The following is a 21,981-nucleotide window of genomic DNA, read 5'->3' on the forward strand; positions in this document are numbered from 1 at the left end:
GTTTTTTATTTGAAGAGAATACATGTTTGCAATGCAGCTTACATATTGAAGAGACAGAACGGGAAAAATGAAGTGGTCAGATATATTGTGTTGAAATTCGCTTAGATTCTAGCCTTTGTTTCACTGTCGCAAAGGCGATGTTAGCATTTGTCAATCTTAGCGACGCTTAGTATCAGAGGTGGATCAGGGCTCAGGAAAATGTTTAAGGTGTTTCTAACGAAATGAAAATGCGGATTCAACATCATTTGATGGTCTTCATGCCTTCTACGAAGACAAACTGGTAAGCATCACAGCAGTATCTATCACTTGAATATTCAAGCATGCTTCGTCGTATAAATCTGGTCGTAAAAAACAGGTCGAAGAGAACTGATTACCATTTACAATATACTTTTTACGACTAACCAATGTGCAAAAAGCAGGAAATATCCACATGCATGAACCATGTGGTAAACAGCATTGTAAAGATCAGAAACCGAATGGCCATAAGCAGCGAACGGGCCAGACGCTGTTAGTTGATGATGCCTCTTACGTACCTTAGCATTTATATATTACGCATATATACGGGCAGATGTGCGATCGAAGGCATAGTTACGTATATTAAGTAGAAGAGAGAAATAAATATGAAGAGAAATGACTAACATCAATACAGCTCACATGTTTTCGTTCATAGAGTACGGATAGGACCTAATGAGATGGAAAGCTGGACAGCCCGAAGTGAGGATCCTGTTTTTGTTATGCAAAAAACCATCTTTATTGCACTGGCTCACTGGAAATTTGGCATATTGAAGTATCACACTTAGAAGGTATATTTATAGACATTATGGGCTAAAAGATTCTAAATATGCTGTTTCGACTTCGATCTATGTTATAGGTCTATTCCGGAACAACTCTCGAAGTGCTTGTTGGTAATAAGCACAGTTGTTGGTTTACTATTTCTTGGCTCACCTATTGAAAATAATTTTTTTGCCTCGTTATAAGAGGAACTTGTAAAAACGTGAATAACTTGAACTTCGTGATCGTTAGTATAAAAACTGAACTCTAGTTGTAGATTATTCTAATTTTAAACTGTACATACTCTTGTACATCATGAACTGTGGCTATCGTATTCTGTGGCTGTTGAAAATAGCGAGGATTAGAGATAACACTTACGTTGTCGTGTCTAAATAATACCATTCACTAGAGCACTTAACTCGAATCCTATTAGTAACGTTGAGCTACATAAGATTAACGTACATATAAACTTCGACGAATAAACAAAAAATCAAATCTAGTTTTATCAATTTTGTTGAATGTTGTTTTCCAGGACGGGTCTGATAGCTTACCCACTTCTGCGTAAAAAGGGTACGTTCAACTAAGGAGACCTTCTCGAAACAAAGATCCGCGTTGAAGGCAACAAAGTTGGGGCTTGAGTAAGCCCCCAGTAGCTTTATATCTGAACCAAATTAGCTTAATTACTGCATCGGAAAGAAGCCTGTGATTACCTGTAAATTATGATGGTACACTGATCTCTGCAGGACATTGCATCAATCCGTTGCCACGTCCCGATCAGTACCTATTTGTTCATTTCTTAGACGATCAGATCCGTAGACGATTAATGTATCCTGACGTAGTACTAACGGCTAAACCTCATCAGGACCCTCCGGTTGGCGACACAGCTCAAGTATGGGCCATTTACTCCAATCGAGATTCATTGCGCGAGTTTCACGTTGGTTCGTTCGTATGCGCGTACCAGCATTCATATGCATATTTAGGCAGCTCTACCCTAAACCAATGAAGCTTGAGGCTTATTTTTCTTATCTACTACTTAAATTATTGAAGCTTAATTTTTTTGTCAGTACGACAATAGGGCTATAGTATATACTTATCGATTAAAATGCAAGCGTAGTTTGCTATGTGAGGCCACGTCGTATGGTGAAATTTAGTAAAATGAAAACATCCATACGCTTTTCAGCCCTTTGGAGGGTTTGTTATAATATTGCGAACGCAAGCAAAATTTTCGAAGATGCTCGCCTATCGTGTGTGGGTTTATGGCTCTTTGAAAACACATACAGGCAAATAAAGGAAATGGTGGGCGTCGAATGGACGCTGATAGGAATGAAAACATTTAGATCATTGTATCTCTCCCGCTATGATGATGATAAAATTGAATGTGCTTTTGTTTATAAGTTCTGCTTATTCCTGTGGATACAGAGCTTCACTGCCCTGTTGACGGTTAAACAATGTTCAGGGAAGTGTAGATATGATTTTTCGATTACCATCCAAATGAACCTCCCAGCAATGCTTCTTCATTAAACATTATTAGAGTTTAATAGGTCAGCTGATATCATTGTCATCGAGTTCTACTGAAAACTGGCGATCTCTCGTTCGTTCTTCGTGGAACAATACAGCGTCCTCCGTTTACATACTATTCTTCTGTTTTCCGTGCGCGTTGGTCGATTCTCCTCGTCAATAGTTCCAGCAGCTGCGACTCAAAGTAACTATTCAGTGAGACATAGTCCGACGGTGTCCAGCTGTGCTTTGACCTTTTTACAAGCCCCATCCATTCATCGGCTACCCAATTATAGTATGCATTGATCTCATGGGAAGATCCACAGCCGGCTTCTGTTACGTGCCTGACGGGAAGCGTTTATAGTCCTTATTTTTCATCAGTGTTTATTCTAAAATTCTGCAAGGCATTTAAATCGGGCTTAAGCGACTATTAGAGGCAATAATTGCTTGCTACAAAGAGAGGGCTCCGTGTTATATTCGTTAACGATAGTTTATCTCGATTTTTCGTCTACTACCCCGGTATAGGGCCATCTATAGAACAAGCGAATTATTACAATAATTTGCGTTTATTAAGTAGAAGGGTTGATTGTAGTTTCCGATTTGAACGATTCGAAGGAATAAATAAACATTCGAATAAAAGAAGATTCAATTCCCTTATGAAGTCATCCGTAGGCCTTAAATACAGTAGACAAGGCTAAAGGGCCTCAGAAGTCCCGATTAGTCAGCTACAGCCATTGTAGTCGCATATGCAGACCCACAACAGCCAATCTCAAACAAGTAGAAACCAAATAAATAACAATTTAAAAAGTAACCTCAATTCTAAACTCTGTATCCAAATGTGCGAACGTCTTCTGCTCATCTAGCAGTTTTCGTAAGAAAATTACGTACATTAAGAAATGTGTCTTTCCCTTATATGTTCGTGTATGTTTTTTTGTAATTCGTCTGAAGTGCGAACCGAAGAAGCACAGACTAAAATCAATCACGTTCGCTTCGATCCGACAAACGAGATGCCGGCGCATAACATAACTGTAAAACCGATAAAATGGTATCTGATATGATGTACCTGTATCATGGTGGCGCTGCGCCAAACAGAGATGTACGCCGATGTCTAGATCAGATGCACCAATTCTCGTAATGGTAAGCAGGTCGTGTACGATGCTTTATCCAGATCTTCATGAAATTATCTTTTTCGTCATGAATATGCTTATAGCAAGCAAAGTTTCATTCAAGGGCAACACTATAGCAAGCTTCTAAGTGTCTCACTTATTTGTATGGCAGACTAAAGATTTGTCACAAATTAGCGGTGCATTATGGCCACGATGCCATCATCGATACTGCGCCAGCGCCAATTTCCTGAACCCATTCGCGGTCTCAGGAAGGTTACAGTAAACACCACTTATTATATGTATGTACTTATTTATAGTGTCTGCCAAGTGGTAAATAGGATTTGTCTATTTGAAACGTCAAAGCCATTACAGGCTCTTGCAGACGACTACGCATTTACGGACCCTATCGCCGTTAGCAGCTAGTTGAGGATTTACACAGACAAATTTCTAGTGCATAGTAAGACGCTAAGATTTTCATAGAAGTAGTAGCGCCAATTCAATTTCTCAGGTAGGATATATATAGAAGGCTTAGATAAAAAAAAAAAAAAAGTCAGTACTTTTTGTTGATTTTGAAATTAACAGGATTTAGGGAGAAATGTATACATCTTCTAGATTCGGTTAATTTCATAGGTAGGCGAACACTATATTTCTTAGAAAATTCACAACATAAGCGCCTTAGATAGTAAATTAATGTGCAAAATAGGCAGATATTACGAAAGTAATCGCAGGTAATAATAGTATTTTGATGTATCATCTCGTTCGCCCATCGTCTGTGAACGTGTTCACTGCTGTGTGACGCAACTAGAAACGTATGTATATGATTCGGTTGGTACGATAAGGGCCAGTGTCACAGTGCCAAAGGCACACTGAGACGTGAGACAAAAATCGTGAACAATTATAACACTCTACGGCAGATCCTTGTCCATGTCTATTCTATGTTGCATTACATGTGACGGACATGCTGTCTTTAAACCGTAATCCGTAACAGGCCTTCTAAGCGTTCGGCCGCTCTAGTCCATGTAGTGGAATGTCTTCTGGTTTTTTTAATGACGAGGATTTTGTGTCTGAAGGAAGGTGACGTTGCGTACAGCATCATTACAGCAGACATTACGTGAGATATGGTATTGGGTTTATGTGTTCATTTTGAACTGGGTACGACTCGTTGCGGAGCTCAAATGGGCTAACACACGTATCTCGATTAAAAGTCAGAATGAAAGATAGCGCTCACAAGACCAATTCGACAAATCTAGAGCCACTACAATATGTTCGAGCCTAAAATGCGGCTGATGCAATTGGGATAAAAATATCATGGGTGACATCATCGGAACTAGTTTCAGAGGGTATTTCCGTTGCCGATATATTCTCAACAAGTGCAGCCTGTAGTGCTCAAGTTTTGAATCGTTCGTCCGGAAATCTTAAAGTACTCGGAGCCGTTGTCAGCTTAGATGCAGTCCAGTAAGAATTATTAAGATATGACATAGCTTCGTTATACAACCCGCTAGCAGCTTGACAATCACTAGTCCTTAAAATTGATCTATTCGAAAGCCCTTTAAAGCCGTTCGGTACATTCGTGCTATTGTTGGGCTCCTATCCATCGCCCACCTGGGTTCGTTAGAGTGCGATACGAACGATCGACAAGCTGAGAACCCACCAGCGCATATCGCGCGATCATCTATCCATAAATATATTAAATAAAGGCTAACAGCTCGTGAAGCTTAGAAGGTTTACATTTGCTACTGTCGGTCGCGTGTATCGCAGGTCGGCAACGTTAGTATAAATTCACGGATGAAAGAATTATTCCTCTCAAAACTGCGCCCGATTCTGTTGGGACATGCGCCAATTCTGACAGTAATTCGACAGCCTTATGTTTGGTATCACCATTGACAAAGTCACATGATTGAATGGAAACGACGATGGTTCCATTTTACATAACCTGTAACAGGTAATTAATCATATCTAACAGATGAAAGAGAGCGCATTCCTAAGCATTAGAACACGACATATACCCTCTAGGGCCTTTATACACGCACACCTATATATTTGTATATATATATAGAGTAGCTATAGGGACTGCCAATAATTTGATGCGAAAGGGTCAATTTTTTTCGAAAAATACATTTTCTTTCTTCATAGAACGAATTATGGTTTGCACCGTTCTTCAAAGCTAACTCGACTGCATCCAGGCGTGTGTAACAAACACGGTTACACATGGTCTGGTACAGACAGCAATCTATGATAAATCTTTTAACTGATGATCGTGATTACCTGTAATTTGCTGTCATGTCAATAATATCGTGCTGTTTGAATGGTGCGCGAAAATCTCCTGCGAAGGTAAGCATGTGCAACACGTCATTGACAACTACCACATATGGTAGAACAAATGTAAACACAATGTCTTCGTTCTTGGCATTTCTTTTAAGTTGTGGCCAGTTATTTCTTGTACAATTTACACCGACGGCATTCGGTCTCGGATGTGCTCGAAATACAGTGATTCATATAGCCTTCATGGTGACCATGTAATATAACTCAATACAATAATTTTTCACAAAACGCAACTTAAAGCTTGCTTCTGAAAGTGTAACTTAGAAACAGCCGAAACCTTGCTAGGACAACGAGCTAACTATTTTGTTTTCATATCATTAAACAATAGTCCACTAGAAAAATAATTCTACGCTGGCCGACAAGTTTAATCAAAAAAGTAAAAAAAAAAAATTCGAATTTCTGACCTGTGTGACCGTTTGAAAGTGTGATAATCTTAAAATTGAAGTAAGTGTTTGCTCGCTAGAGAAGTACAGAGCGATCCGTATAGCTCCACATTTCCTGCTATATACACTGAACAGTATGTTAAAATTCGAAAATCGAACATTTCGGCAAGCTGCTGCCCACAACGGGCAAACAATGATCTGTGACTCCTAATAGTCGACAGAAGCCCATTCATTATAGAACAAAACATGCGTCGTTTTCGAAATTTGTCTGAATATCAGCTGCTGTATTATCTAATCTTTCAACGGTAGACAGGCCACCGCAATATTCGAAAACTACTTTTTTTTTTGTACAAAATTGACCATCTAAGTTATTGCCAGGTGTCAGTCAGTTAGGGAAAAATGCGAGGAAGACTTCCCTGGAGGATTTTCAGTGAGGTTTACGTTTAAGGAGCCCGAAAAGTTCAACCAAATGGCTCACTGAGCTACTTTGGATATGGAAATATATGACTATTTTTTGAGGAAAAGGACATAAGGTATTCGTTGTCTTGTCCAGACAAGGTCAAGCGCTTTTTCGCGCCTTTCAAGCTGTTTGCTTGTTTTGAATGGTCGCATTTTTAGGAATCTTGGCTTGCTATTAGTCCAAAATATAATTCTATAGGCTCTTTTTTTTTTATATAACGTATTTAAGCTACATTTTTACGAGTCTGTCCCTATAATATTAGTCGATGCAAGGTTACTGATAAAAGCTTATTTACAGATTTGAAAAGCAATATTTACCAAGTGACCAGTTAATGGAACAGGACCAAAATGAAGCTGTAATTGCGGAAAACAATATATGCACATGGCAAAAAGTTCGTTGAATTACTTGTTTTGGCTTAAACGACGACTAGAGGAAAATTATGTATTAGGACGCAGCGCGCTGTATATTTGTGTATTTGTACGCTTGCAATTACTAAATTGCATTTATGTTGCCTGCATAAGATCCCAGAGGACGCATATAATTTTCTATTTGTACGAAGACAAATTCGAAATAGTCTCCACCACGTTCGGGAACAAACGCAGGGATCGATGCGAAACTACAAAAAATTCGTTTGAGTACGTAGTTGTTCATAGATCAATCCATTGGTTCGTATCCTCTGTCGTGGAATAAGTTCTATAGTAAAATTTCTGCGTTTTTCATATTTGAAAAATGTATAAATGGCAGCGTTACTTTTTCGATTAATCTTACTCGCATGTCTTATTAGTTCACTATGAATCATAATAAAAGGCAGCTAAAATTTAGAATTGAAACTGCATTAATCCATGGACCAACAGCCAACTTACCAAAAGAAAACAGTATAAGATGTTTCGTCGGCTTTTTTTGACACAAAATTTAGCTTGAACGTTTTGCCCTTCCGCGAATTTATTTGGGGGACTCAATGGCCGCCGTGCAGTAATATCTGGCTAAAATCGTTCATCTAACCGAGGTGATCAAGTGAACTGTATTACAACGATTTGTTTCCAAGTGAACTCTGCAGAGTTTTCCAAACCCATGGATGTCATTTCAGTTTAAAGAGACACTCTAATAGTCATGATGTTTCGTTGTTTTTCGTTTTTTCGTAGGTTTTATTTTGAAAATGGCTTATAGCGGAATGATGGTCATGGAACGAGTATTGGGCCTGCGGCATGTAAACAGCTGAATATATATTAATATCCGTGGCTGGATGTGGGCTTCAGTGAATATCTTTCTCGATAGGCTTAGCAAAGCAGGTTTGTTTGCATAGAATGGCTTATTTCGTACTTAGATTACTTCCGAATTCTGATTCAGTTGTAAAGAGCGCTGCTTCCGGTGAGAACTATGTAATAGGATGAGGTTCGCCTGCTTGTCGAAAATGGGTTATTGCTTAAAGCAGTATTAAACAGGACTGACCCGATCGTGTCGCCCTATTTTTCATTAATACATTTACAATGTATTAGCGCCATAACCTAAAAGCGATCTTCGGTCATGTGAGGCTGCTTGGCGGCCTTTCGACTTTCTCTTCGACGAGTTTGTATTTATTCTACTCCATGCTCTAGAACGAGTAAGACACTGTGTATGCATAGAGATATAAGTGCTTTTCTACGAGGTTCTGGAGACAATCCGCTCTTCCCGATGCTCATATAACCGCTCACAGTTAAAAACCTGTGAAAAAAGTAACTGAAGTAAATACCACTTATACGCGCACACGATATGAGAATCAGGGCAACAAAGTCAGTAGATTAGAAATAACTGATAATAATATAGCAGTTATTTACAAATTCGGACTTGTAACGCTTGTTTTTCCCTCTTGAAATTCCAGGAGACTTCATGAGGGGTTACATGGAGGGAACTTGGGCTAGAAAACAATGAAAAATTACAAGGTAACTCTGACATAACATTTTTTAAGGCATAATAAGCTGCCTTAGCAGAATTTGGTAAGCGATCAATTTTTTTTTTATTAATCTTATTCGTTGATATCATAACAACCACTGCTTTAGATAGTGATGATTATCCGTTATGATGGTTATCGGTGACAAGTAGACACTTGTTACCGATAAAAAGCGAAGGTAATTCGGGTTCTCGAAGAAAATAAAAGATACTTCCAAAGCGAATTTCAGGAGAACACATACGTTTTCACATTAAATACTTCCTTAATTTTGTGATTAGCTTAATATTTGTATGGAACCTTAGAATGTAAAGGCAGTTTTATCTTTAGACATGAAGCAATCATGTTAACGTAATAAATTTAATAGAGTAGCGATTTATAAACGGAAGAGTGACACCTTAATTACAATTGGAGAACTGCACAATTTATATGAGGGATTAAATAATTGTCAGCAAAGCACACTGATGAATTGTCTAAATCAGACAAATCGTTCTTACCACAGGAGAATGTAGAAAATCGCTGAAACAATAATCAGTAATTAGACTGCTGAAATACAATAACGGAATAGCTACAACAAAAACCCAGTGTCCTATTTGAAATAAGGCAGTAAAAAAATTGCCAGAGTATCCTCACTGTGTAGGCCTGAATTTAAATATGCCCGCCAATGTCGGCAGTACGATGCAGACTACTCTAATTAGCCCAACAAGAATAACTGCTAATGAACGAATACAATAGTATATTGAGTGTCACAAACTCGAACTCAGATTTGTACTGACCCTATGTGAAGCCGTGCTAGATATATCATCATATTGAAGAATAGCCAAAGTCAGTTGGGGTCGAGTGAAACAGAATTTTATGTGTTAGATGTCTATAACTCTTAAAAGTAGGCTGATGTATGATTTAAATGTTGATCGACTAGATTTAGATATATTATAATGATCGAAGTTTGCGTTTCATCGGATATAAGTCAATCGTAGCCCAGACACATGACGTTGTTAGAATCAATTACGTTTTAATTGTTTGTTGCAGACACAGCAAATCTCTGTTTCACGTTGTGCTATTCTAGATCCTCTTAGCGAACTTCTCTATGCATCATTAAGAATTCTACGACTGAACATGCGTCGAAGACATAGAAATTTCCCAAGATTTGCAAATGATGATTGTCAGGAAAGGCAAAATTTAAAACAGGTAGTTATCAGCAAAATCGCTTGGCCGTGTTTCTACGTTCAGTAAAGCGAGCGTAATAAATTCTAAGATATTAGATTCATATAGTCTTGATAACACTAACGCAGTTGCTGCATTGAATTGTCTCCTAATTGTGCTCAATTTACCCATTTTATAAAATACGAACTTCTATTTTTTTATTGCATTTCGTATATTGCTCGTTTTTTCTTCGATAACTTAAGAAATGGGTGACCCGTTAAAAAATAACTTTTTAACGGGTCACCCATTCCTTTTCTTTCTAACTTTTTCCAACTGGTGAATCTGAATCCAATCCCAAAGTGTGATAAGCACCTATCGTACTGCCCATTTTTTTTCTCGAATACGATAATCGCTTTAAGTTGTTAATTTTATTATCTGGTTTTACTAAATAAGTCATTTTAGAATTAATATGAGCTACCTCAATGCTAATGACCACGATCGTTAATTACTTCGCAGCTTTTATACGTTTGGACCGAAAAATAAACTGCTCCGTGCAGACGCCTTCTTAACCCACGCATACATCAGTGATGAATGACAGGCCATCAAGTCCTATTGTCCGAAAACTTGTTAGAACGGTAACATAAGTGACTCAACTTAAAGTAACTCGTGCGTATTCTCGATGTTGGCGAACGTCAAATGGCGAAATCGAATATCGCAATAACGCATCTATGTAAAGCTGCAATACCTACATTCTCACGATGTGTTGTCTCGTTTTATGGGCAAAACCAGCGCACACCGTAGTGTTGAAAACTGTAGCTCTCTACCTATAGACAGATGAATTTTTTCTATCAGTTTAGTGTAATGGCTTCATATTTTCCGACAATGGACTGATAGGGCTCAATTTTCGTTGACTAGGGTAACTAAAATTCTTTAGAGTACGCACGCAGTCACTGGGTGTTCTGTTGAAAAAGATTTCCAGCGAGAATTGAGGATGACTACATTTTGGCCCAAAAGTGAACTCACACTAATGTACGGGTATGATATTAATTCTATTCTGTAAAACTAACAACAAAAGTGAAAAAAAAAAACGTTAAGCAAAATAGTACAAATATTCCATTAAATTTTTACTTTCACTTTAATAATTATGGACGATCTTATATGACCTTAGCCCTAAAACCTACATGTGCATTTACCTAGCCTCACTTACAAAATGTGATGCTAAATTGTTTATGAGCGTAAATAATTTTTTTTAGTTAGCTATTAAGGACGGGTCTTAATAGTGAACTAGTTGAGTTTGTCTCTAACAGATCGATGAAGTAGTATGGTAATAATATTTCATAGTAACCATTTACCAACGCTGAAATGTCTACCACTAATCTTGTTTACGATTAGTTAAAATTTCAAATGCTGAGAAGTTCCATATCAGAATCACATTTCTTATGTAGAACTTCATTTGAAATTCTCAGTTTGAAAATATAATTCTCAATTGACTTCTCGCTATCGCAGATCGACCAAACTATGCCCACGTGCTTTTATAGAGCAGCCACATTGCAAAGATCACAATTTTTAAATGTTTTAACTTTTTATATTGCAATATCTATCTTGCTTGAGTAATTTCAATAATATTGCATAGTGAATAAATATGCAAATGCAGTAAAATGGACGTCGCAAAAATCATTCTACACTATTTTACGTTTTTCTTCGGTGAATACGGCTGGAATAAGATTAGAGGCTAGAATTCCCAGGTAGCTAGGTTCAAAATATGTAATGCACTTTAATTCAAACCATAATGAGCTCACTTAGATAATCTGGAACCCCACCTAGCGGAAAAAAAGTAATTGCGTGTTGATGCCAGTGAGAAACAACGCCATGCGACTCGATATGAATTAACAGTACTTAAGTTGCAGGTAGATGTAGGAGCTAGGTTTGCGTTTGGGTATAGAGTTCGAAAGCGATTTCGTATCTGGTGGCATTTGGATGCTTACTGAAGTGTAAACGTCGTACCCAATCAAGTCCTAGATACGGGCATGTCCTGCCTTTCTTTCTCTGCCGATCAGTATCTGTTTTGTATCTTCTTGTTGCGAATGTAGAGGTTTGCTCGTGATAGAAACCAATCTAAGTTCAGTAAACAGATATTAATTAAAGCTATTATGCATATGAGCTGGCTGCTTTCGTACGTACATAAATTACAATAGAATATATATATATATATATTACATTTCCTTTACATGAACAAGAATCCATAAATAGTATCCCACATATACTGTACACTTTCTAACGAATATTACAGGATATGTAGTAGAGGTCTACATTGCTATTACTTACTACATGTTCATGCGCATAACAGATGACAGCGGCGAGTAAACTAGCTTCTATCTAGCGGTAACCCTAAAAATGTTGCATGGTTTGTTGCTTTATAGTGGGACTTAGCTGGTGCGTGATGCCATAAAGCACCCGTATGTTACGCACCCCAAATTCATCAGGACCTATCTCGAGTTCTAGAACTGAATTTCTTTCAGAAATTTTAACGGCGATATTAGAGCACAGTTTTTCCGAGCAAGTGTCCATAACCTAATTTCGGTTCATATATGAGTATATATATGTATATACGTACATCCACACAATTCAAAGACACATCACCGAGAAGCAACTGCAGAGAAAGCACTTCTTACTAAAAAATATGTGTTGAGTAGACCTGAAAAAATTAGATTTGTTTGGTTAATTTAATGATAAAACCAGAATTTTGCAAATCTATAGCGCGCTTTTCAACGCTGTCATGTGCGAGTTGAAATCTCATTCATAATTCGTTGGTTTCACCGGGTATAGGAGTACAACATTACCAGCGTCCGTTATCGCACCGTACTTCTCAGAGCTTTCGATGCTTAGCAGAACGAAATCGAAGTAGATGTTATCCATGAAAGGACCCAGCACCACCCTGGGGAGTTCGCAATGTAGGTTTCCGTCAAGTTACATTTCAGTCGGCGATGACCCAATACACAATAACGACCCATCAGATTGTTTTAGGACCAATATTTCATTGAATCATACATACATCAAGCACCCTATGACATAAAGCGTCGATCAATTTGTTGACAACGTGGACACATAAATGGTTCGTGAGCTCCAGATTGCCGTTAAGCATAATACAAGTCTACTGGAGACTTATTACCAACACTCTGGATTTGATTTAACAAAATTTGAATTGATTCCCGGTAAAAATATTTAAGGTCTCAAAGTAGCTATCGAGTCAGCTTTTTACGGCTGTCCCAAACACCAAAAAAAATAACGGAACCAATATGTCGGAACGATGGGCGCTCTGTTTGTCTCTCGCTCTCTCGTCTTAATCACGCTGGCTTTTCTTTTTTGCTCTTTTTGGAAAGTAAGCTGTCCCCTAAGTAGTCCAAAGACGCCCACCATGCGTCCCATTTTGAATAATTCTTTTCAAGTCATACATCCGTTACTGCCTGAGTTGAGCATTGTTCCGGAGAGCTAGCCCTTACGTCGAAAAGAAATGTCTTGAAGTCCAAGTCAAACGTAGACCGCCTCAAAGGTCAAACACCCAAGTGTTTTTAAGGTTAACGAACACCATCACAAAAAATGCTGTCTGCTTTACTGTTTAATAGCCTTAATAGCCTTCATTCTCTTAATTTCAGCAACATCAACCGGCGCCTTCGAAGTAAACAGATTTTTCTCGACCGTAGATGTCTTTAAGGGAACCCAGTAGAGCCGCTATTCGAATGCCAATATTAAAGGCACACCGGTTTAGTTCGTCGACTCGGTGTTTGTGTGGGTTTCATACTGACATTCTCTTCTGTTTGGCGTCTGACCAGGGACAGTGATATTTGTTTTACCATGAATTGCTCCGATCAGTCACTATAAACTAGATGGATTTATTCCAAGCCCTTTCATTTTTCCCCTACAGAAAGTTTCTGACGCGTTGGGTAACTTGGCTTGAAGTGGTATATCGTTTTGATATCTTTGGTTTGGCAGTTCAGGCATATTCGACGAACTTCAATAAAGCTTCTTTGAGGCCGTTCTAATTTTCTTTAGAAGCCTTTCGATTCTTCACGCGGGGAATACGGGCGTTTCCAACAAAATAAGGCTCTACAGGGCGTTGTTCTACAGGACAAATCGACACTAGAGATTGTCACAATCTCAATTTTTTTCCAGTCTGCGTCCGTGAGGTACTCGTGTACGCGGTTCTCGTCCTTCAGTTTAGTGGATCTTTTAAATTTAGGTGTCATGGTCCTAACAAAATACTTCCTGTATCGAAAAGTTATCCGAAAACAGGATAGTAATCAGGACAGATAGGAATTCTTAGAAAAATCGAGCGAGCTGGATGAAAAATGCACAGAATGGTCCTGTGGAAACGGCCAAACCACTAAACTAAAGCCGGCCAGGTGGCCGCGTGCCCGATTTCTCCGAGGGTATAGATTATGAAAGACGAAAGCAGGAATATCGAAACCACAGGCCGAATTATCGAAAGGTTGGCTAGCCTCACCGTGACTGTTATGACCAATGTCAAGTCGTGGCGTTGATTTCCGGCGCTGAAGCAAGAAATGGAAATGGGAGTTTGCAAAAAACAGTATGTGAAGATGGTGGTTGGACGCGAAAGTCAAATCAGACGAGTGCCGTACCTGGAGTAAGCAAACAGACGTAATCAACCCGAAGTCGCTAAATCCGTGGCAAAACACTTCAGCCAAAGAAGACGAGCTGCCAGTGGTGTTCTTTTCGTAACATATTTTTGTTTTCGCGTTGGCCATAGAGTTGGGCGACCCCGCCGACCATAACTAAAGAAAATCTTTTCAATCATCTTGATGTTTTCCTAACTGGGCCTTCGCATCGCTTTCTTAAAGTTAGTCGGGTCGCCGCCAAGACCTAACAAATAACGTAGGAAGTGTCTATCCCGCTGTTTTTTACTCGATGGGGACTGGTGAATAGCCCACTAAATAGGTATGTATATGCTATGGAAAAGTAAGGGGATTACACATTTTGCTTTCGTGTGTGTCGTGTCCTAAAGGGGAATTTTTTTCTGTTTTATTATTTTGTTCCAATTTTGTCTCCTTTTTGGTAATTTTTCGTTTTCTTTTTGTTGCAAACGGTCATATATTATAGATTTTTGGTTCATGGCTTACCTCCGGCTTGGAGTGCCTTATAGCTTCCAGTTCTAGAGCCGTTTGGACCTCACTACTACGAAACCTGTGGGGTAACCAGATTGGGCCCTAGCTGTGTAATTTCCATGTACTCCTCCGGCTTTTTCTGAAAAATTATAGCATTTGTTCTCTTTTGCAATCGTTGCCTTCTAAATTAGGCTTTTAAAAGCCTAATATACCAGATCATAGCCTTCGTCCTTCATGCGCAGATAGATACTTTATTGTGAGGAAGACCTCTGAAAAGACCTTTTGTTCTGATGTTTGGATCCGCACATAGTTTTTATATTTGCCTATTCTATAAAATCCGTAATATAGGACATAGTTAGGCCTAAAGGATGCTCTATTATTGTGAGGTTTTTCCTGTATTATAGTAAGGATGTCATGACAAGGATGTAAAAGGATTATTAAATGAAATCACATCTATACACCTTCTTCTTCTCCATTAATGTATACAAATGAATGTGCATTATATATCTGCGTATAAGGTTACCCAAAAGGACTTTGCTTTGTTAGTAGGATGCTGCCGACCACGATTCAACGGCGTTAACGCCAAAAACATACCATTTAAAACTTGACAAACGCTTGACTGGGCTCCAAATTTACGATTAAATGCTGTTATTCGACTTATGATAGATAGTAACTCTAAGAAATAACCGGCACAAAATCTAATTTATCTTCTTCATAATACTTATGCGTGGAATTTTTCTAACAAAGGTAATCTCCAGCAAGAGACGCAGGCTTTTCCTGGTTCTATTGAGCCAACTGCTTAACGTACTATATGTGGATTTCTTATGAATATTGAATGTATTTGTGGAAGTTCATTAAATACGCATCTGAATATCCCACACCGATTGATAGGCCATACAGGCATAATTTAATTCCATCAACAGTTCTGCGACTTACTGTGCCATAAAATACATTTCTGAGAGAAAGTTCGTCGAACCCGGAACATATACTGAATACCGAAAGTACTTTTCTTAGTATTTAATAGTTAAAGTAAAAATGAATCAGTAGCCACTCTAGGCAGGTTGCTGTCACGCCGCGAGCAAGGTGTTTGACCGTTTACGATTGAATTATGACTTGAAATCGTATCGTAAACACACAAATAAGATTGATACTCTACCGGGGATGCGAAATTATAGGCCGGTACAGCAGTTATGTTGCCTTTGATTTTCTCATTTCAAGCCTTATGAACCTGAGTTTAAGTTAATCCTACCGAACTTCGATTAAACCGAAAGGCAGCTTCAAAATTATATAAGGTATAATAGAAAGTATACCGAGTTTGATAAATCAGGTTATCAGAGCCTTTATCAACGCGCTCAAAAAGCTTCAGCGCTACCCTTAAAAACTACATTTAATTTCACGTTACTGAAGATACTTCACGCTCGAGATATCATAGTCTACAATATGACAGTATACTAAATGCCTATAACAGTACGTATTAAATATAATATATGTCTTGTTAGATTCTATTTTTGTACGGCTTCATTTGGAGTATCACGTAGCGCTCAATCTAACTCGAGAGCAGTCTGTCACAACCCCCTCTGGTCCAATATCTTGCCAGCAACTTTTAGCTACCCATTTAAAAGAACTTGTCTTACCAGTACCTTGTTGTCATACTCTTCACAGGCTCCTAAAAGAAAAAGGTAGAAGCTTAGTCAAATTGACATTTCTTACATAAAAATGAAAGACCAACCTCAATAATAGAAGGGTGATAAGATCCTGAAGTAGGACCAAATTCGTTTTCCACAGGGATTCAAAGAGCGAACTTTAAAACATTTTTGTCTGGAGTCGTTTGCTAACGTCTAGAATGGGCTAATATTGATACGAATCAAACGTTACTGCCGGTGGATTGTTGGTAATAAGTTGGACAATTGGGATGCGTTCAGCTTCTACTAAAAGCCCTCGTAGGGGCTAGAAACACCTACCCGTTAGTTCGCTTTCTTTCTACGGCATAAAAAAAATACATTGAGCGATTTAAGAACAATGTTTTGCATATCATAGAACTACCTCAAACGTCATTTTCTGAAGCAACGTTGTATATACAATATAGATATTAACATACGATTGTACATCTGTAAACACAAAACGAAGTTTCAACTGTTTACTTCGACTGCTTTATGCGTATTGGATGTTATATATGTCTCTTATTTTGTAGAAAGCCACAGATTTCGCAATCCATACATGCTCCTACAGCTAAGACATACGGTGCACACAATAGCTATGAATGTCCTTATAAAACTACCGCCTAAATCGTTTCCTTTTGTTCAATGGCTCTGTAGTCGGATAGTGGAAGACTTAAGGAACATAGAACGAGCAAACTAATGGCCGTTATTTAATGGTCAGCGGGAACACGGATAAGGTATTGGAATTGCGTGTGGCTAAGCATGAAACGTAAACTGCGGCCTACTAAGAAATAACCAGGGTTTCTCGATCCCTATTTCCTTCGGTCGCAAAAAGGCTATTATTTTCAGTAGCTTCTTTCTGGCTAATTTTCCTATGCGGGCACCAACAATATAGGGGTCGCTCTCGTGAGGCCCTTGCGGGACCCTTGTGGAACTTCTTATGACAAATTTGTGGACTTAGTAGCTAATTTGTTGTCGAATAACTTCATTACGATAAGGCTGCGGAGGAAACGATCGCGTACTCGCGGTTGAGCCGGCCTATGCGATTGATATGACTGAGGTTTTCGATAAAAGACCGTTGCGAAATATTGTTGGCCAGTAGTCGAGCTCCGTTACGATTTACAACTAAAATGTAATTACTAATATGGCCTACCTACATCTAGGCGCGGCTGTCAAGGTACTACACCATCGACATCACCTCTATTTACATCGGCAGCGGGCAAAATAGAATATAATATATATTACATTGTATCGTCTAAGTATATTTCATAAATTAGTGCTTTCGTATTGTTTCACCTAAATTAATGATCACTCGCCCGCGTCACGACTAAACAGCATTTTAAGATTGCTATATACGCTTCGTGCATAGAAGTAAAAATGTGCTATGCTTCAGAGGCAAAGTCCATTAAAGATCTTTGAAGGTGGCATTAATGAACTTTGTCACACACATGTCAGCAATTGGCCATTAAAGCTTTGCAACATGTCTGAACAAAATAGGTTGCACACTAAAAATTTATGAAAGGAACTATCCCATAAAGCCTAAGAGAAGTTGCGTTTTTAGCTCTAATATGAAGTGATGACGAAGAACTACTTTTTCATTGTCTGCGAAGCATGCTTTCCTTTGAAAACGCTTGAGGGGCTTGCCAAAGTCAAAGTTTCTACGCAGCTTGCTAAATTCGTTTCTCAGGTGCAATGGGTCGAGGATGCTCAATCGCAGTCCAGGCACGATGTAATTGATACAGCAGTATGAATGGTGTACAGGCTACGCGGTGCCAGAATGTACAGCACATAGTATGAGACATTTGAACTAAAGCAGCGGAACAGCCAAAGCAAACTGAGACAACTGTCAAAGAAACCTCACCAATTTCCGGAAAGAAACAGAATAACTTCAGTACAGCGGTGGGTTTATAGCGAGTAACGGAAGAATACCAATATTTTAGTGTCGAATAGCGAACGCCATGTGTGTAGTACGTATCATGTACGAAAGAATAGTAAGGCAATGAGGCTGTGTGCTCATATCCAAAAATGGGCGGATATATGTAAAATATCTGGTACTGTTCGTTACTACAAAGGTCGACAGCCGTGACAAAAAGCCCTATGAGTAGCCCACTGTTATTCTGAAAATCAGTTAAAACCCATATATGGTCTACATAGTAGTATGTTACGCTCTAAATTATTCTCGTTCTGTTACTAGCTTCATTTCACGTTTCCAACTTTCCCGTCATTGTACCTATTCGTATACATGCCTTTCCTCGTTACCTACTATACAAATTTGAAATCCGCTATGAGTGATCTCTGTAATAGGTAATTCAAAGCTAGGAGTTTGTCAACGGAGACCGTCCTTATTTATTTTTACTGGACAGTGAGTCAAGCGAAGATGTCCTATGCAAATGGCAAACGCCACTCGTAGTCGCGAGGATAAAACTGGAGGCCAGGGATTAGGGCCCAATAAAACTCCTCGACTAAAAACAATACCTTACAAAAAATTTCTCTAGGTAATATTGTTCAATGTATTGAAAACTGTTTAGATCATTTTCCTAATGTGAAGTAGAAGAACATTTCTTGTAAAGGAAACGTTAGCGGTTTTTAGGCAAACATTTGAACACGCCATCGATAAGACGTTGAAGGTAACGAGCCCATCAATATCCTTGCGTTGTTCTTGCAGATGCTGCGTACTGATCCGCAGTTGATCGAAATCCCACATCGTATAGAACAATAACGCCAATAGATAGGCCGCTTACTTATTTAATATTCACACGGAATACTGGCAGTGCTACCCATCCATTCCTAGAGGACTTCACCATGAAACCCTTTTAAATGAATCCTCGTGGTCTTTTCAGCCTTTTTGTTTGAAGGATCAAGTTCAAAAAGTGTGAGAAGATAAATTGCTACTGGTGCTGTAGAATTCATTCTACATATTGCCGCTTTCAGGATCTCGATACTAACTTCAATTTTTTCTTTGGAAAGCGATCCGAATCTCATCAAGATTTAGCGAATCTCCTAATTATAACTACAAACGTTTTTAGAAGTGAATGCCTTTTTCTTTAAACTTCCGTGTTTCAGGGTTCGTTTCATATATTTAGCCTGTATTTGATGTCCTCATTCGATTCATATGTATTAAACTCCAACTTAATCTGCCGTCAATGACGATACATATTAGCATGTTCACCAGCTTTCTAGATTTTTTTCTATTCTTTCTGAATACAGTATAAAACAGATTATTCTTTTGTTTTTTTAACTGTTATTCGCGTCCCGTATAATAGAACTGCAACGATTTCCATAAGATATAACAAACATTTCAAAAAGCCTGATATCCCTGGTGATTCTTTGGTAGCGTGCCAAAAATGTACCGTGAATTTAGCAAAAACCATTATAGATAGCCTGATCGTCTGAATCGTAACTCATCGATAAAAAGCAAATCAAGCTTGTTAGCTTCAATAAGGATCCCTAGAATCTATTGGCAGAAAAAACTAGCAAACGTTTTGAAATGCATTGCTTTCATATTTTAGGCTAATACGACCAGGTTAATGAACGCAGCTGAAGAAACTTCAAGGTGATTCGAGTTTTCCGGAAATTTTATTCTCAGCAAGCCTTCGCGTTTTTTTCAGTGAACTAGAACCCATTTACCGGTCAACCATAACCGGTTAGTATATATACTTGGTATTAACTTGGCTTGAAGAAATATAGAAGAATCGGAGTAATCTTAATATTTTTTCTCGAGGGTTGTAGCATTGAAATTTTTTGCTTACGCCTCCAAGTGGCATATTTTAGCGAAGTTTTACGTCGACGACAGTGCATCTACTCTTCAATGAAGTAGAATAAATAATACATATGGGATACCTCTTATTTATAAATTGTATTTATTATAAATACACACTTAAATCATATCATTTATGTATGCGTGTACTTAACTTTTGTCAGGTTGCCATAAAGTAAATATCGAAAGTAATGAGGAGGCTGCGGATATTTCCGTTCTGGAGATTTTCCAAGTTTTGCCTGGCACCCAGCTCGTGGCAACCGTTATTTATAGATCTTACATCTAACTTATTAATGATAGAATAGTACCATTCGCGGTGAAAAAGAGCGCCTTTTGCACCGATTCAGTGCGCTAAAGAACTTTCTATTATATCAAAGCGCGTCAAATAACTTTTTGATTTTATGAAGTAGAAAATCGTCATTCCGGTATGTATTAGATACACTTTTCTTTATTATTTCCACTACCAGCACTGTGGAAACGTCCAATTAATTGTGTACTTGTGATTTACATCAACATCCTTAGCCGCGTCACCGGTGACTTCGTTGAAAGATCGATGATCTAACACAAGTACTATCACACCTATGTTTAGGCCGTGATAATAATCGAAATCACACGGACACTGGAAATCTGGAAAATATAGAGGCAAAAAAACACGGCTCGATTCCGTTTGTCCTCCATTCAGGCTATGATTAAAACGAGACGATGAAATGGTGTATTTGCGTAAAGTAAATACGCTGTGTACTGTTGAATACTGTGCCACACTTCGATGAGGTTCTTTAGGACCTTACAGCATCTGGCATCGTTAAATATTTTATCTTTGGGAAATATCTCATAATTAATAATGCCTTTACCTAATTAGCGTGAATTTAGTATGCATAATTATAATAATAATTGCTTGAGATATGGGTGCTGGCTAAAACTAGATTCGACAATTTCGGCGATATCAAGTGAAGAAATTTGGTAAACGTTTCGCAATGCATCGCCTTCATTCTATGGTTAAGCATGATTAGCTTACTGAAGAAGACAGACGAAGAAGTACCGCGTTGAACAAACTTTAAGATTTCTGCTAAGTCTGTTTTGACAAAAAATCGGATAACGAATTACTTCAAACATCGTCCACTAATCGACATACAGGTGAAGAACAAGAGGGACATATAGAGCGGAATAGTCCTAATATCTGTAGGTTCGTTCGTAAAGCCATTAAAAACTCAGCTCGTCACACCGAAGTGCAGATTCCAGCTAACTTTGACAGCAATAGACACACCATCCAATACATTGAACTAACATTTCGAATAAATATTTTATAAATTATATTTGCCACAAGTACGTACGTAAATCTTATCATCTGTGTATGCGTGTGTTCAATTTACGATACACTTTCATGATGTTAATTTTAATACTAACAAGGTATTTTAATAATAATAAGGTGAAGGGTAACACAAAACGAACTAATTCGTTAGGTAGGTTTTTTTTGTCAATATTTCAGTTAATTGTTCATATCGAGCGCTTAGGAGATTTTTGAAGGAGCGCATAAAGAAGGAAGCCAATAGAGTGATATAGAAAGCTTAATCATGTCAACAGACTCTTCTAACAACAAAATACTCTCGTTCACTTTGAAGTGTCTATTTAAATTGGCCACAAGCCGCAGGCCGCCCACTTAACGAAAACACAAATGCTTCCGTTAAACGCCCCACAGTCCTTGCTACGGCAAATGCAGTGACCTGGAAACAGGTCAAGTAAGGGCCGGCATTCTAGAGAGATCTGACATGTTTATATCATTACCATTCCTGGAACGTACTGGGTACAGTGTGCTTAAATGAAACACTGCCTATCATCTAAT

The 21,981-nt window shown here is 38.4% G+C and overlaps 4 long non-coding RNA genes across 5 annotated transcripts in view; 2 read left to right on the forward strand and 2 right to left on the reverse strand.

Moving 5' to 3' along the window:
- Positions 1-6: 6 nt before the first annotated feature.
- On the forward strand, positions 7-11,369 carry LOC111266938 (uncharacterized). Of its 2 annotated transcripts, XR_015313606.1 has the most exons (5): positions 7-803; positions 1,304-1,341; positions 8,398-9,288; positions 9,530-9,651; positions 10,123-11,369. It is a non-coding gene; the product is annotated as an uncharacterized LOC111266938 (long non-coding RNA). The 2 variants fall into 2 exon arrangements; XR_002684332.2 differs by having other exon boundaries at positions 8,398-9,651.
- On the reverse strand, positions 1,363-6,229 carry LOC111266940 (uncharacterized). Its single transcript, XR_002684334.1, has 3 exons — positions 6,101-6,229; positions 5,640-5,697; positions 1,363-2,612 (listed from the first exon to the last, which is right to left on the reverse strand). It is a non-coding gene; the product is annotated as an uncharacterized LOC111266940 (long non-coding RNA).
- A 6,101-nt stretch (positions 11,370-17,470) lies between the features above and the next one.
- On the forward strand, positions 17,471-20,230 carry LOC111266941 (uncharacterized). The gene is made up of 2 exons (XR_002684335.2): positions 17,471-18,283; positions 19,894-20,230. It is a non-coding gene; the product is annotated as an uncharacterized LOC111266941 (long non-coding RNA).
- Positions 20,231-20,567: 337 nt separating this feature from the next.
- LOC111266939 (uncharacterized) overlaps positions 20,568-21,981 on the reverse strand; it is a 3,202-nt gene continuing 1,788 nt past the window's right edge. The window contains exon 2 of the long non-coding RNA XR_002684333.2: positions 20,568-20,768. This is a non-coding gene — a long non-coding RNA (uncharacterized LOC111266939). The remainder of the gene's footprint in view (positions 20,769-21,981) is intronic.

The sequence above is a fragment of the Varroa jacobsoni genome, unplaced genomic scaffold (assembly GCF_002532875.2).
Source record: "Varroa jacobsoni isolate VJ856 unplaced genomic scaffold, vjacob_1.0 scaffold_1130, whole genome shotgun sequence".
NCBI classification, from domain to species: Eukaryota; Metazoa; Arthropoda; class Arachnida; order Mesostigmata; family Varroidae; genus Varroa; species Varroa jacobsoni.